This window comes from Scyliorhinus canicula, chromosome 9 (assembly GCF_902713615.1).
Source record: "Scyliorhinus canicula chromosome 9, sScyCan1.1, whole genome shotgun sequence".
In the NCBI taxonomy this organism is placed as follows: domain Eukaryota; kingdom Metazoa; phylum Chordata; class Chondrichthyes; order Carcharhiniformes; family Scyliorhinidae; genus Scyliorhinus; species Scyliorhinus canicula.
In genome coordinates, this window is record NC_052154.1 from 130,362,431 (window position 1) to 130,376,020 (window position 13,590).

A 13,590-nucleotide genomic window follows, 5' to 3' on the forward strand; every position below is an offset into this window, starting at 1 on the left:
GTGCGGAGTCTGCACGTTCTCCCCGTGTCTGCGTGGGTTTCCTCCGGGTGCTCCGGTTTCCTCCCACAGTCCAAAGATGTAAGGTTAGGTGGATTGGCCGTGATAAATTGCCCTTTAGTGTCTAAAATTGCCCTTAGTGTTTGGTGGGGTTACTGGGTTATGGGGATAGGGTGGAGGTGTGGGCTTGGGTAGGGTGCTCTTTCCAAGAGCTGGTGCAGGCTCGATGGGCCGAATGGCCTCCTTCTGCACTGTAACTTCTATGATAAATCTATGATCTATGAAAGGGAACATGACCTCCTTGCACCTGACAGAGCTGCCTTAGACATTAAACTCAAGAGGACATGCTGCACCGCCCCAATCTTAGCCGGCCTGAGTCAGTAGATGGGGGCCTCACGGTAGCATGGTGGTTAGCATCAATGCTTCACAGCTCCAGGGTCCCAGGTTCGATTCCCGGCTGGGTCACTGTCTGTGTGGAGTCTGCACGTCCTCCCTGTGTGTGCGTGGGTTTCCTCCGGGTGCTCCGGTTTCCTCCCACAGTCCAAAGATGTGCGGGTTAGGTGGATTGGCCATGCTAAATTGCCCGTAGTGTAAGGTTAATGGGGGGATTGTTGGGTTACGGGTATACGGGTTACGTGGGTATAAGTAGGGTGATCATTGCTCGGCACAACATCGAGGGCTGAAGGGCCTGTTCTGTGCTGTACTGTTCTATGTTCTATGGGGTGAGAGAGGATAGAAAATAACATCATTTTTTTCCTCATCAACTTGAAGCCAGAGGGCAGTCTATGCTGAGAGAACTAACCACACCAGGACCTACTTTGGGCTTTTATGTTCATTTGTAAAGAGCTTATGCAGGGAGGCCTCTGCCCCCTATCTGGGAAGCTCGTATTCCACAATTCCTACAGGGAGATCAACAATAGTTTCCCCGTAGTCTTTGTGGAGTTAAAACACTCCTCCTGCGCCTCCTACCACAGTCTCCCTTTGTCCACCAACATTGGGGGCCTTCTGCACCACATTGCCTGCGGCTGTGTTTCCACCTGCAGCGGCTCAGGTTGGGCAGATTATATCAATTTGTTGACTGCCGTTTTCTGGCTTACCTCCGAAAAGATATTGCCGGGAGCTACGTCCTGGACACAATGCGTCTGCTGTATAGACACTTGTGTCCAACTCTGATCTGGAGACATTCTCCTCTTGCTGGACCAGGTGTTGTGATCCAGGTGGCTGGGTCTCCAGACAAGGGGAAGTTTCTGGCATGGAAGAGACTCGAATACTGCCAGCTGGACGTCAACGAGCATGGATTCTTACTTCTTTAGGTGGTCCAAGTTATTTTGCTGAACTCTCCCCTGAACCTGGACTTTGTGCAAGATCAGACCTGTTCTCTCCAGCATGATGCCTATGAACCAAAGTGTCCCATCACCAAAATTGCGGCCACCGACTGCATCCCCTGAGTGAAATTGCCGCCCTGGAATCTCAGGTCATAGTGCCTCTTCGGCATCTTCTGCTTCCGGAGCTCGGAAACGTGAGACTCAGCCTGGTTTTAAGTCGTTGACGTATCAACAGTTCCACAGGGGCAATTCACGTTGTAGAAGTTTCGCCATTCCCGATCCTCCTGCATCATAGTGAGTGAGGAGCTTCATGGACGACAGCTACTTTTTGACTCTGGCAAAAAACTGCGAGTGCACTTCCTGCAGGTTGCCCATATACCCCTTCTCCGATGTGCCCTCGATAAACACGTTGTCTAGATAGATGGACACCTTCGGCAGCCCCTGCAAAATATTCTCTATTCATTATCTGCTGGAAAATTGTCGGGACAATGAAACCCCAAACAGAAGATGGTGTATTAAAATAACCCCCAAAGAGTGTTTATGGTCGCAAATCCCCTGGACTTCGGGTCTAGCTCTATCTGTAAATAAGTGTGGCTCATGTCAAGCTTCTTGAAAGAACTTCCTCCAGCCAGTTTTGCATACAAATCCTCCATCCTTGGTATCGGGTACTGATCCAGGCGTGAAGCTCTATTGACAGTGAACTTGAAACCTCCGTAGAGTTGGACAGATTTGTCAGGGTTCATTACCGGCACCACAGGTGCAGCCCATTCCACAAACTGCACCAGGCGTATGACTCCCAGATCCTGCAGGCGTTGAAGCTTCACCTCAGCCTTGGCAAGCAATGAGTAAAGGACAGGCTTCACCCTAAAATATCGGGGCTGAGCATCAGGATCCACATATATATGGGCCTTGGCTCCCTTTATCCTGTCCAGAACTTTCTGAAACACTTTGGGGTATTTGCCCAGCATGGTGCCCATCCGAAAAACCTGTTGCCAGTTGAAACGGAGTACTCGGAACCAGTCTCATCACAAAAAATTGGGCCCCTGCCCCTGCACCACAGCCAAGGGAAGACAGACCGACTGCTGGCCATGTATTACTGGAGTCATAGTAGTCCCCATGATATTTAAAGGCTCACTGGTAAATGTCACTAACCTCACTTTGGTGTCATGCAATGCCAGCAGCATGTTCCCTGTGCGGAAAGTTGCTGAAATGTCAGATGGTCCAAAATGGAGACGATGGCTCCAGTGTCCCATTTCCATTACCATGGGATGACCTGTAATGTGACCTGGATTGGTGCTACCTGCGGGTTGTGACACAATTCATTTTTATTAAACAGCTCTCCTCATCTGTCTCACGTGCCGAGGACCCGGGTTCGATCCCGGTCCCCGGTCATTGTCTGTGTGACGTTTGCGCATTCTCCCCGTGTCTGTGTGGGTCTCACCCCCAGAACCCAAAGATGTGCAGTGTAGGTGAATTGGCCACGCTAAATTGACTCTTAATTTGAAAAGAAATTGGGTACTCTAAATTTATTTAAGAAAAAGAAAATCCCACCAGTCCCACCGGTAGCTCGCAGGGGCTGCTCTGTCAGAGGAGGTCTGGTGAGACTGGCATCATCCCGTGATGCAGAGGAAGTTCGAAACGAAGGGCGGGCCAAACAATGTTCAATGCCCTGCAGCTCCTGCAGTCTTTTCTCCACGTGCTCTAAGAATAGCGAAAGCTCGATGGCCCATTTCCGATTCAAGGTGGGCTCTGCCAACAGCTTCCTCTGAGTGGTCGCATTGTTTATGTCACACACTAGCCCATCCCTCTATATTTTGGACAGGGACGGCCCAAACTCAATGCTCAGCTTGACTTCTTAGGCCACCGGCATCAGGTCAAGAAGTCAGTGACCGATTCATCCAGAGACCACACTGCCATATTAAAACAATATTGCTGACTTCCGGTTGCGGCTATGCAGAGCTAAGTCGCACGTTCGGCAGCTCCCGCTTAGAATGGACTTTTGGGCTCTTTTCAGGGCCCCCAACGGCAATTTTCCGACATTTCCCGGTGTGGGAAGGAGTTTGCAGCATTCCCCCGACAATGTATGGCGGGGCGACTGAAAAAGTGGTGGTGAAGCCAAAGAAAGTGGGAAGAAAAGCAAGATGGCGGCGGGCGGAGACCAAGCAGCGTGGATGCAGTGGGCGGAGGAGCAACAGGAGGCTCTCCAGCGCTGCTTCAGGGAGCTTAAAGCGGACCTGCTGGAGCTGATGAAGGCTTCCATTGATAAGTTGCTGGAGACCCAGGCGGCCCAGGGGGTGGCAATCCGCGAGGTCCGACAGAAGGTCTCGGAGCACGAAGATGAGATCTTGGGCCTAGCGGTAAAGGTGGAGGCGCACGAGGCGCTCCACAAGAAATGGCAGGAGCGGTTCGAGGAGATGGAGAATCGGTCGAGGCGGAAGAATCTGCGGATCCTGGGCCTCGGAGGGGCTGGAGGGGTCGGAAGTGGGGGCCTATATGGTCACTATGTTAAACTCGCTGATGTGAGCAGGGTCCTTTCAGGGTCCCCTGGAGCTGGAAGGGGCCCATAGAGTGCTGGTGAGGAGGCCCAAGGCTAACGAGCCGCCGCGGGCGATGCTGGTGCGGTTTCACCGATTCGCTGATCGAGAGTGCGTACTCAGGTGGGCCAAGAGAGAGCGGAGCAGCCGGTGGGAGAACGCGGAGGTTCGAATTTATCAGGACTGGAGCGTGGAGGTGGCGAAGAGGCAGGCCGGGTACAACTGGACGAAGGCGGTGCTGTACAGGAAGGGGGTGAAGTTCGGCATGTTGCAGCTGGCGTGTCTGTGGGTCACCTACAAGGACCGGCATCATTATTTCGAGTCCCCGGACGAGGCGTGGGCCTTTGTTCAGGCCGAGAAGTTGGACACAAACTGAGGGTTGGGGTGGGGGCCGTGCATTGGGATGGTTGGGGGGGTGCTGAGGTTGTGTAACACTTTGAGCGAGGGTTCTTTTTGTTCGTTCTCTGTTCTTGTTTTTTCTTGTTTTTTCGCGATTTAGGGTGGATGGTGGGGGTGAGTGGGGCACTGATTTGGTTAGATCCGTCGGGTGGGTAAGTGAAGGGAGGCAAATAAATGGAGTGGGGGGTGGAGGGTCGGTAGGGGGGACGGGGCCCCCGCGGGGGAGGGGAAGGCCCGGGGTGGGGGTGAGAGGACTGGGCCCGTGAATAGGAGCTGCGCCCGTGAATAGGAGCTGCGCCAGAGGAGGCGGGGCCGGGCAGGTGGAAAGCGCGGGCTCTTTTCCCAGGCTGAAGGCTGGAAGGGGCGGGGCCAGAGCGGGGCAGCGCGGGTTTTTTCCCGCGCTTGGGATGAAGGGGAAGACGCTGAACCTGTGAGTGGGCAACGGAGGGGGAGGGGATGTCCCACAAGGGGAGGAGTCGAAGGAGGGACGGGAACGGCCGAGTCAGCAGGAGTCGGCTGACTTGCGGGAGTGGAATGGGGGGAGCAACGCAGCTAGGAGGGGTCCTAGCTGGGGGGGGGGGGGGGGGGGGGACCGGGTTGCTGCTGGTATCGTCAAGGGGGAGTGTGGCGATTGGGGTGTGGCGATTCTGGTGGAAAAGAGGGTTCCGTTCGAGGCGTCGAGCATTGTGGTAGATAATGGCGGTAGGTACGTAATGGTAAGTGGTAAGTTGCAAGGGGAGAGGGTGGTACTGGTTAATGTTTACGCCCCGAACTGGGACGATGCGGGTTTTATGCGGCGCATGCTAGGCCGAATCCTAGACCTGGAAGTGGGGGGCCTAATAATGGGGGGAGACTTCAACACGGTGTTGGATCCGACACTGGATCGCTCCAGATCCAGGACGGCAGGAGACCGGCGGCAGCTAGAGTACTGAGGGGGTTTATGGACCAGATGGGAGGGGTAGATCCGTGGCGATTTGCAAGGCCGAGGGCTAGGGAATTCTCATTCTTCTCATGTTCATAAAGCTTATTCCCGGATCGATTTCTTCGTTATGAGTCGGGCGCTGATCACGAGGGTAGGGGATACCGAGTACTCGGCGATAGCCATTTCAGATCATGCCCCACATTGGGTAGACTTGGAGCTGGGGGAGGAGAGAGACCAGCGCCCGTGTCCCCTGTCCCCACTTTGCACTGGCGATTCAGCCCCTGGCTATGGCACTGAGGGAGTCGAGGAACTGGAGGGGGCTGGTGCGGGACGGGGAGGAGCATAGGGTATCGCTCTATGCGGACGACCTGCTACTTTATGTCGCGGTCCCGGTGGGGGGGGATGCCAGAGGTAATGAGGATCCTCAGGGAGTTCTGGGAATTTTCAGGGTATAAGCTCAACATGGGGAAGAGCGAGCTGTTCGTGGTTCACCCAGGAGAGGGGGATTGGGGAGCTCCCACTAAAAAGGGCGGAGAGGAGCTTTAGCTATCTGGGGGTCGAGGTGGCCAGGAGCTGGGGGGGCTTTGCATAGACTTAATTTCACAAGGCTGGTGGAGCAGATGGAGGCGGAGTTCAAGAGGTGGGATGCGCTACCGTTGACTTTGACGGATAGGGTGCAGTCAGTGAAGGTGACGGTGCTCCCGAGGTATTTGTTTCTGTTCCAGTGCCTCCCCATTCTTATCCCGAAGGCCTTTTTTAGACGATTCAATAGGAGCATAACGGGGTTTGTATGGGCACGTGGGACTCCGAGGATGAGAAGAGTATTCGTGGAGCGGAGCAGGGATGGGGGTGGCTGGCGCTGCCAAATCTCTGTGGATACTACTGAGCCGCTAATGTGGCAATGGTGCGCAAGTGGGTGCTGGAGGGGGAGGGGGCGGCATGAAGAGGCTGGAAACGGCGGCTTGTGAGGGTACGAGTCTGGAGGCGCTGGCAACGGCGCCGCTGCCGCTCCCTCCAACGAGGTATACCACGAGCCCGGTGGTGGCGTCTACCCTCAAAATCTGGGGCAGTGGAGGCGGCACAGGGGGGAGTTGGGGGTCTCGGTGTGGACCCCGATAAGGGGAAACCATCGGTTTGTCTCGGGGAGGATAGATGGAGGGTTTGCGGGGTGGCACAGGGCAGGGATAAGGAGGTTGGGGGACCTATTCGTGGATGGGAAGTTCGCGAGCCTGGGTGAGCTGAAGGAGAGGTACGGGCTCCCCACGGGAAATGCCTTTAGGTATGTGGTGGTATGGATATGAGCACTGCCATTGGTGCAGAGCACTGGCTTCCCATTAGCTCTGGCTGGTCATGTGCCTCTCGTCCGATTATTTTGGACTAGTCATGTGACTGCTCTCCAATTGGTCGAGAGGCAAGTAGGCCCCGCCTCCGAGGCAGGGTATAAGTACCCAGAGTTCCCGGCGGTCGGCCATCCTCTGTAGTCGACCACCGGGCTAACAACTAGCTGATTAAAGCCACAGTTCGGATCCTAAATATGTCTTGAGTCGAATTGATGGTACATCAATTTAATCAGCTAGAATTTTGGAATGGAGCTTCGCGTCAAGCCTGACTGCCTCCGCACCAGCCCGCATGCTGCAAATGCGTCTGCAATTTTTAAACACTGGCAGGCGTGTTTTAATAGTTACCTGATGACTGCAGCCGGCAAGCCCACCAAGGAGCTGAAACTTCACATCCTCCACTCATGTGTGGGCACATCGGTCTACGCAATGATCGAGGACGAAGGCGATTTTGATGCGGCCATGGAGATTCTCAAAGGACACTTTCTCCGGCCGGTCAACGAAGTATACGTACAGCATCTCCTGACGACCAGACAACAGTTCCCTGGTGAGTCCCTCGACGGGTTTTACCAGGCCCTCGCAGCTCTAGGGAGAACCTGCGCATGTCTCCAAGTTTCGGCGACGGAGCACATGGAACTTCTAATCAGAGACGCTTACATTGCTGGCATGCAGTCTCCTTCTATCCGCCAACGATTGCTAGAGAAGAACACCCTCAGCCTAGCTGAGGCACGGACTCTTGCAACCTCCCTGGAGGTTGCTGACCTGAACGCCCGCACATATGCCCCCGGCCGCGCAGCAACCCCCTGGACTTCATGGCACGCGCCACCCCCATCCTCCGTGGACCCCGACCCCCCCCCCCCCAAGCCTGCGCTGCGGGTCGCTCCGATAAACTAGTGGGGCCCCGTTGCTATTTCTGTGGCCTCTCAAAGCACCCCCGCCCGCGCTGCCCGGCCCACTCCGCGCTGTGTAAGAGCTGCGGGAAGAAGGGCCACTACGTGGTGGTCTGCCAGACCAAGTCGGTCGCTGCTGTCCCGCGCAGCGACTGTGGATCACCCCTCCCGGGCCCCCCCAGGGCCCCACGCCGCGCACCAACCTCTCCGGCCCGCCTCCCAGCTCCCGCAACGGCCCCACAGTCCTCCCGACCCGCGCCCCCAGCTGCCCCGACCGGCCCGCAGATGCCGCTGACACTGCCCCCAGCCACCATGAGGCTCCCACGGGCGCCGCCATCTTGGGCCCCGGACACCATGTGCGGGCCATGGGCGCCGCCATCTTGGGCCCCGGACACCATGTGCGGGCCATGGGCGCCGCCATCTTGGGCCCCGGACACCATGTGCGGGCCATGGGCGCCGCCATCTTGGGGCTCCGGCTCCACGTGCGGGTCCTGGGCGCCGCCATCTTGGGCCAACTCAGAAGGCCCTGCAAGCGACTACTCTGCCACTGAAGAGGATCTGGAACTCTCACCACGACTGGCTTCCATCAACCTTGACCAGTCGTGACCACGCACGCTCGCCAAGACTACAACAATGGTTCAGCTCAACGGACACAAAACAAGGTGCCTGCTGGACTCCGGGAGCACGGAAAGTCTCGTCCACCCCGACAAGGTAAGACGCTGCGCGCTCCCCATCCACCCAGTTAAACATAAAATTGAATTGGCCTCAGGTTCGCATTCCGTCCAAATCACCGGGTGCTGCATAGCGGACCTCACAGTCCAGGGGAGGGTTTTCAAAGAATTTCAAACTCCTCATTCTCCCCCGTCTGGCACTCTTGGGCCTGGACTTCCAGTGAAACCTGCAGAGCTTGACCTTTCAATTCGGCGGCCCTATTCCTCCTCTTACTATTTGCAGCCTCGCGTCCCTCAAAGTGGAACCCCCTTCCTTGTTTGCTAATTTCACCCCAGATTGTAAACCTGTCGCCACTCGGAGCAGACGATACAGTGCCCAGGACCGGTCCTTCATCGGATCCGAGGTCCAGAGGCTCCTTAAGGAAGGAGTTATCGAGGCCAGCAACAGTCCCTGGCGAGCCCAAGTGCTGGTAGTGTAGTGATCCTCGCCTGAGTGTGTACAGAAGGGGCTGATGGGAAATGTAAGTACCACCAGGGGGCAGCACGGGGACATATAAGAGTGACGCCGAAGGCCCGCCCTCGCTCACTTTGGCTGGAGAGGCAGGGGAGCAGGACAGGACGGAAGTTGAGCTCAGGGCTGCAAGTGATTAGGCCTAGTTGCAGAGCATAGAAAAGCAGTATCTTTACAAGTGCCATTCTGTAAGTAAAAGCTAACGAAGTAATTTATTGTGGAGCACAATAAACCATCCTTCAACTGCTGAACGACTTCTAGCATTCTTTTAAGAAACATAAGTTCGGACTGGGGAGAAAAACCGGATGGTCATTGATTACAGTCAGACCATCAACAGGTTTACGCAGCTGGACGCGTATCCTCCCCCCCCGTATTTCCGACCTGGTTAACAGGATCGCGAAGTACAAAGTCTTCTCCACGGTGGACCTTAAGTCCGCCTACCACCAGCTCCCCATCCGCGCGAAAGACCGAAAGTACACCGCGTTTGAGGCAGATGGGCGCCTCTACCACTTCCTCAGGGTTCCATTCGGTGTCACAAATGGAGTCTCGGTCTTCCAACGGGAGATGGACCGAATGGTCGACAAGCACGGTTTACGGGCCACCTTCCCGTATCTCGATAACGTCACCATCTGCGGCCACGACCAGCAGGACCACGACATCAACCTCCAAAAATTCCTCCGAACCGCAAAACTCCTTAATTTAACTTACAATAAGGATAAGTGTGTGTTTAGCACCGACCGCCTAGCCATCCTTGGCTACGTAGTGCGTAACGGAGTGATAGGCCCCGATCCCGAACGCATGCGCCCCCTTATGGAACTTCCCCTCCCCAACTCCCTCAAATCCCTCAAACGCTGCCTAGGCTTCTTCTCATACTATGCTCAGTGGGTCCCCAACTATGCCGACAAAGCCCGCCCCCTCATCCAGTCCACCTCCTTTCCCCTGTCGATGGAGGCCCGCCAGGCCTTTAGCCGCATCAAAGCGGATATCGCAAAGGCCACGATGCATGCTATCGACGAGTCCCTCCAATTCCAGGTCGAGAGCGACGCATCTGACGTAGCTCTGGTGGCCACCCTGAACCAAGCGGGCAGACCCGTGGCCTTCTTTTCACGAACCCTCCACGCTTCCGAAATCCACCATTCCTCGGTGGAAAATACCGGTGGCAGGCCATAGTCGAAGCTGTGCGATACTGGAGGCACTATCTGGCCGGCAGGAGGTTTACCCTCCTCAGACCAACGGTCAGTAGCTTTCATGTTCGACAATGCACAGAGGGGCAAGATCAAGAATGACAAGATTTTGCGGTGGCGGATCGAGTTGTCCACGTACAGCTACGATATCTTGTATCGTCCTGGGAAGCTCAACGAGCCTTCCGATGCCCTATCCCGCGGTACCTGCGCCAGCGTGCAGATTGACTGCCTCCGCTCCTTCCACACGGACCTCTGCCATCCAGGGGTCCCCTGTTTCTACCATTTTATTAAGACCCGCAACCTGCCCTACTCCGTCGAGGAAGTCAGGACCGTCACTAGGGACTGCCCCATCTGCACCAAGTGCAACCCGCACTTCTACCGCCCCGAACGAGCGCATCTGATCAAGGCATCCCGCCCCTTTGCACGTCTCAGTATAGACTTCAAGGGTCCCCTCTCCTCCAACAACCGTAACACTTATTTCTTGAGTGTTATCGACGAATACTCTCGATTCCCTTTCGCCATTCCCTGTCCCGACATGACCACAACAACCGTCATAAAGGCCCTCCTATCCATCTTCTCCCTGTTCGGTTACCCCGCTTACATCCACAGCGACCGGGGGTCCTCTTTTATGAGTGACGAACTGCGTCAGTTCCTGCTCAGCAGGGTCATAGCCTCTAGCAGGACGATCAGTTATAACCCCCGGGGTAACGGTCAGGTCGAGCGGGAGAATGGCACCATTTGGAAGACCATCCTGCTGACCCTACGGTCCAGAGATCCCCCCATTCCCCGTTGGCAAGAAGTCATTCCCGACGCCCTGCATTCAATCCGGTCTCTCCTCTGTACCACCACTAATCAAACACCTCATGAACGTCTTCTTGTTTTCCCCAGGAAGTCGTCCTCAGGATCCCCTCTCCCGACCTGGCTGGCCACCCCCGCCCATCTTGCTCCAGAAACATGTGCGGGTGCACAAGTCTGACCCGTTGCTTGAGCGAGTCCAGTTACTCCACGCCAACCCGCAACATGCGTACGTGGAGTATCCCGACGGTCGGCAGGATACGGTCTCGCTCCGGGACCTGGCACCCGCCGGCGTGCGGCCTTCTCCCCCTACACCAGCGCCCCCACGACCCAGCGCATATGCCCCCTCTTCCCCGATTACAGCGTCTCCACCACCGGCCCGGGGTACGGAGACACATCTACGACCAACTCTCCCGGAGGCAAGGACGATCATCGGCCCAACGTCACCGGCTCCACTGCGACGGTCCTCCAGAACACCACGGGCACCCGACAGGCTGATCGTCTCCATCTGATGCGTCCATGGGACTTTTTTGGACAATTTGTGTTATTCTGTTGTTATTAGTAGTAGTAGTATTGTTTTGCCATGAGCCAGTGGGCAGCTCACCCCTATCGATTTTCGCTGCTCATACCACCAGTCCGTGGACCCCACCCCCCTCTCTCTCCCACTTACACCCCCCCTTCTTTCTCCACAAGGGGTGAATGTGGTGGTATGGATATGAGCACTGCCATTGGTGCAGAGCACTGGCTTCCCATTGGCTCTGGCTGGTCATGTGCCTGTCATCCGATTGGTTGGGACTAGTCATGCGACTGCTCTCCAATTGGTCGAAAGGCAAGTAGGCCCCGCCTCCGAGGCGGGGTATAAGTACCCAGAGTTCCTGGCGGTCGGCCATTCTCTGCAGTCGACCACCGGGCTAACAACTAGCTGATTAAAGCCACAGTTCGGATCCTAAATGTGTCTTGAGTCGAATTGATGGTACATCAAGGTACCTACAGTAAGGTAAGGGCATTTTTTCGGCGGCAAGTGGTGGGATTTCCGCTGCCGCCGCCACGCACGGTACAGGATAGGGTGCTTTTGGGGGTGTGGGTTGGAGAGGGGAAGATTTCGGCAATTTACCAGGTGATGCAGGAGGAGGAGGAGGCCTTGGTGGAGGAGCTGAAAGGTGAGGAGGAGCTAGGGGAGGTGATCAAGCAGGGGACTTGGGCAGATGCCCTAGGGAGAGTCAACTCTTCCCCTTCGTGTGCGAGGCTCAGCCTCATACAGTTCAAGGTGTTGCATAGGGCACACATGACCGGGACAAGGATGAGCCGGTTTTTTGGGGGTGAGGACAGGTGTGTTAGGTGCTCAGGGAGCCCAGCAAACCACACCCATATGTTCTGGGCATTGCCCAGCACTGGAGGAATTTTGGAAGGGCATAGCGAGGATGGTGTCGAGGGTGGTAGGGTCCAGGGTCAAACCGGGCTGGGGGTTCGCAATATTTGGGGTTGCAGAGGAAGCCAGGAGTGCAGGAGGCGAAAGAGGCCGGTATTCTGGCCTTTGCGTCCCTGGTAGCCCGGCGGAGGATTCTTCTCAGTGGAGGGATGAGAGGCCCCCAAACGTTGAGGCCTGGATCAATGACATGGCGGGGGTTTATCAAATTGGAATGGGTTGAAATTTGCTTTGAGGGGTCGGTACAGGGGTTTTCCAAGCGGTTGGCAACCGTTCCTAGACTTCCTGGCAGAACGGTAGACAACAATCAGTGGCAGCAGCAACCCGGGGGGTGGGGGGCTGAGGGGTGGTTTTATTTCAGTTTGTTTCTATACATTGGAGGTTTTGTCTGGGTGTATATATTTGCTATGTGTTTGGGCGTGTGTTAATTTATTATTTTTGTTACTGAGTTTCCTTTACATTCTGTGCATTATGTACTTTATATTTTTGTTGTTGATATTTTGTGAAAACTTTAATAAAAATTATTTTTAAAAAAAAATAATATTGCTGCATAATTACGGAAAGCTTGGGTCATAGCCTTCAGCAACCAAATCGACCCAAGCTCATCAAAGGATTTGGATACCAGTTCATCTGGGTAAGTGAGACTTTTCATGATTCCAAAAATCAGGGCCCCGCAGGCGGTCAGGAGGATGACTTTCTGATGATTATCCCCAAAATCCCGTTGCCTGGAAGAAACACCTCATGTGCTCCCATTCTGGTTCCAGTTTCATAGGCCTACATCAAAAACTTCCAACTTCCCGAATCGCGGCATCTTGAACTATTATGTCTCTCTGCTCCAGGCTAGCAAATTATTGGGCGGCTAGGCGGTTTTCACAAGCGAGTCCAGAAATTCCTTTTTCCCTAATCACCAGTTTAGTAACTTGAGGAAGCCAATGGTAAGAGAACAGAGGTTTATTTAACTGTATACAATTTTCCACTGACCACCAACAACCGAGACCATTTTCCTTGTCAGTTTCAAATCCAGCCTTTGGCGATGTACCCCTTTGACCCCAATTAACTTCAATTTTGCTGGTCTTTTTTTACTTGGTCGAATGCTACTTTAATGCCAAGCAGTAATTGACTATAGAGGGCATTGCAACCGAGCTAGCTGCTAGCTACTCTCATCTGGACCCCACGCAGGGTCGGAGAATCGGCCGGCAGCGGCGTTAATCCCGCTCCCGCAGGGTTTTTTATTCTCTGACCGGCCAAAAGCCGGCGTTGTGCAAATCCCGCCGGCAGCCTCTGAAAACAGCTGCGCCGGCGGGATTTCATTATATTTTTGTTTCAACAAATCTCCGGCCCGGATGGGCCGAAGTCCCGCCGACGTGGCCATGGGTCACGTCGGCGAAAAACAGAGTAGCTTTAAAATGGCGTCAACCATTGATGATGGTTGACGCCGTTCAGTGTCCGAGGGCAATTGGGGGGTGATGGGGGGGGTTGGTTTGTGGCATTGGGGGGGGGGGTTGCGGCATTGGGGGGGGTTGCGGCATTGGGGGGGTGGGTAGTGGGGGGGGTAGGGGTGGTGGGAGGGGGGTAGGGGTGGTGGGGAGGGGGGTAGGA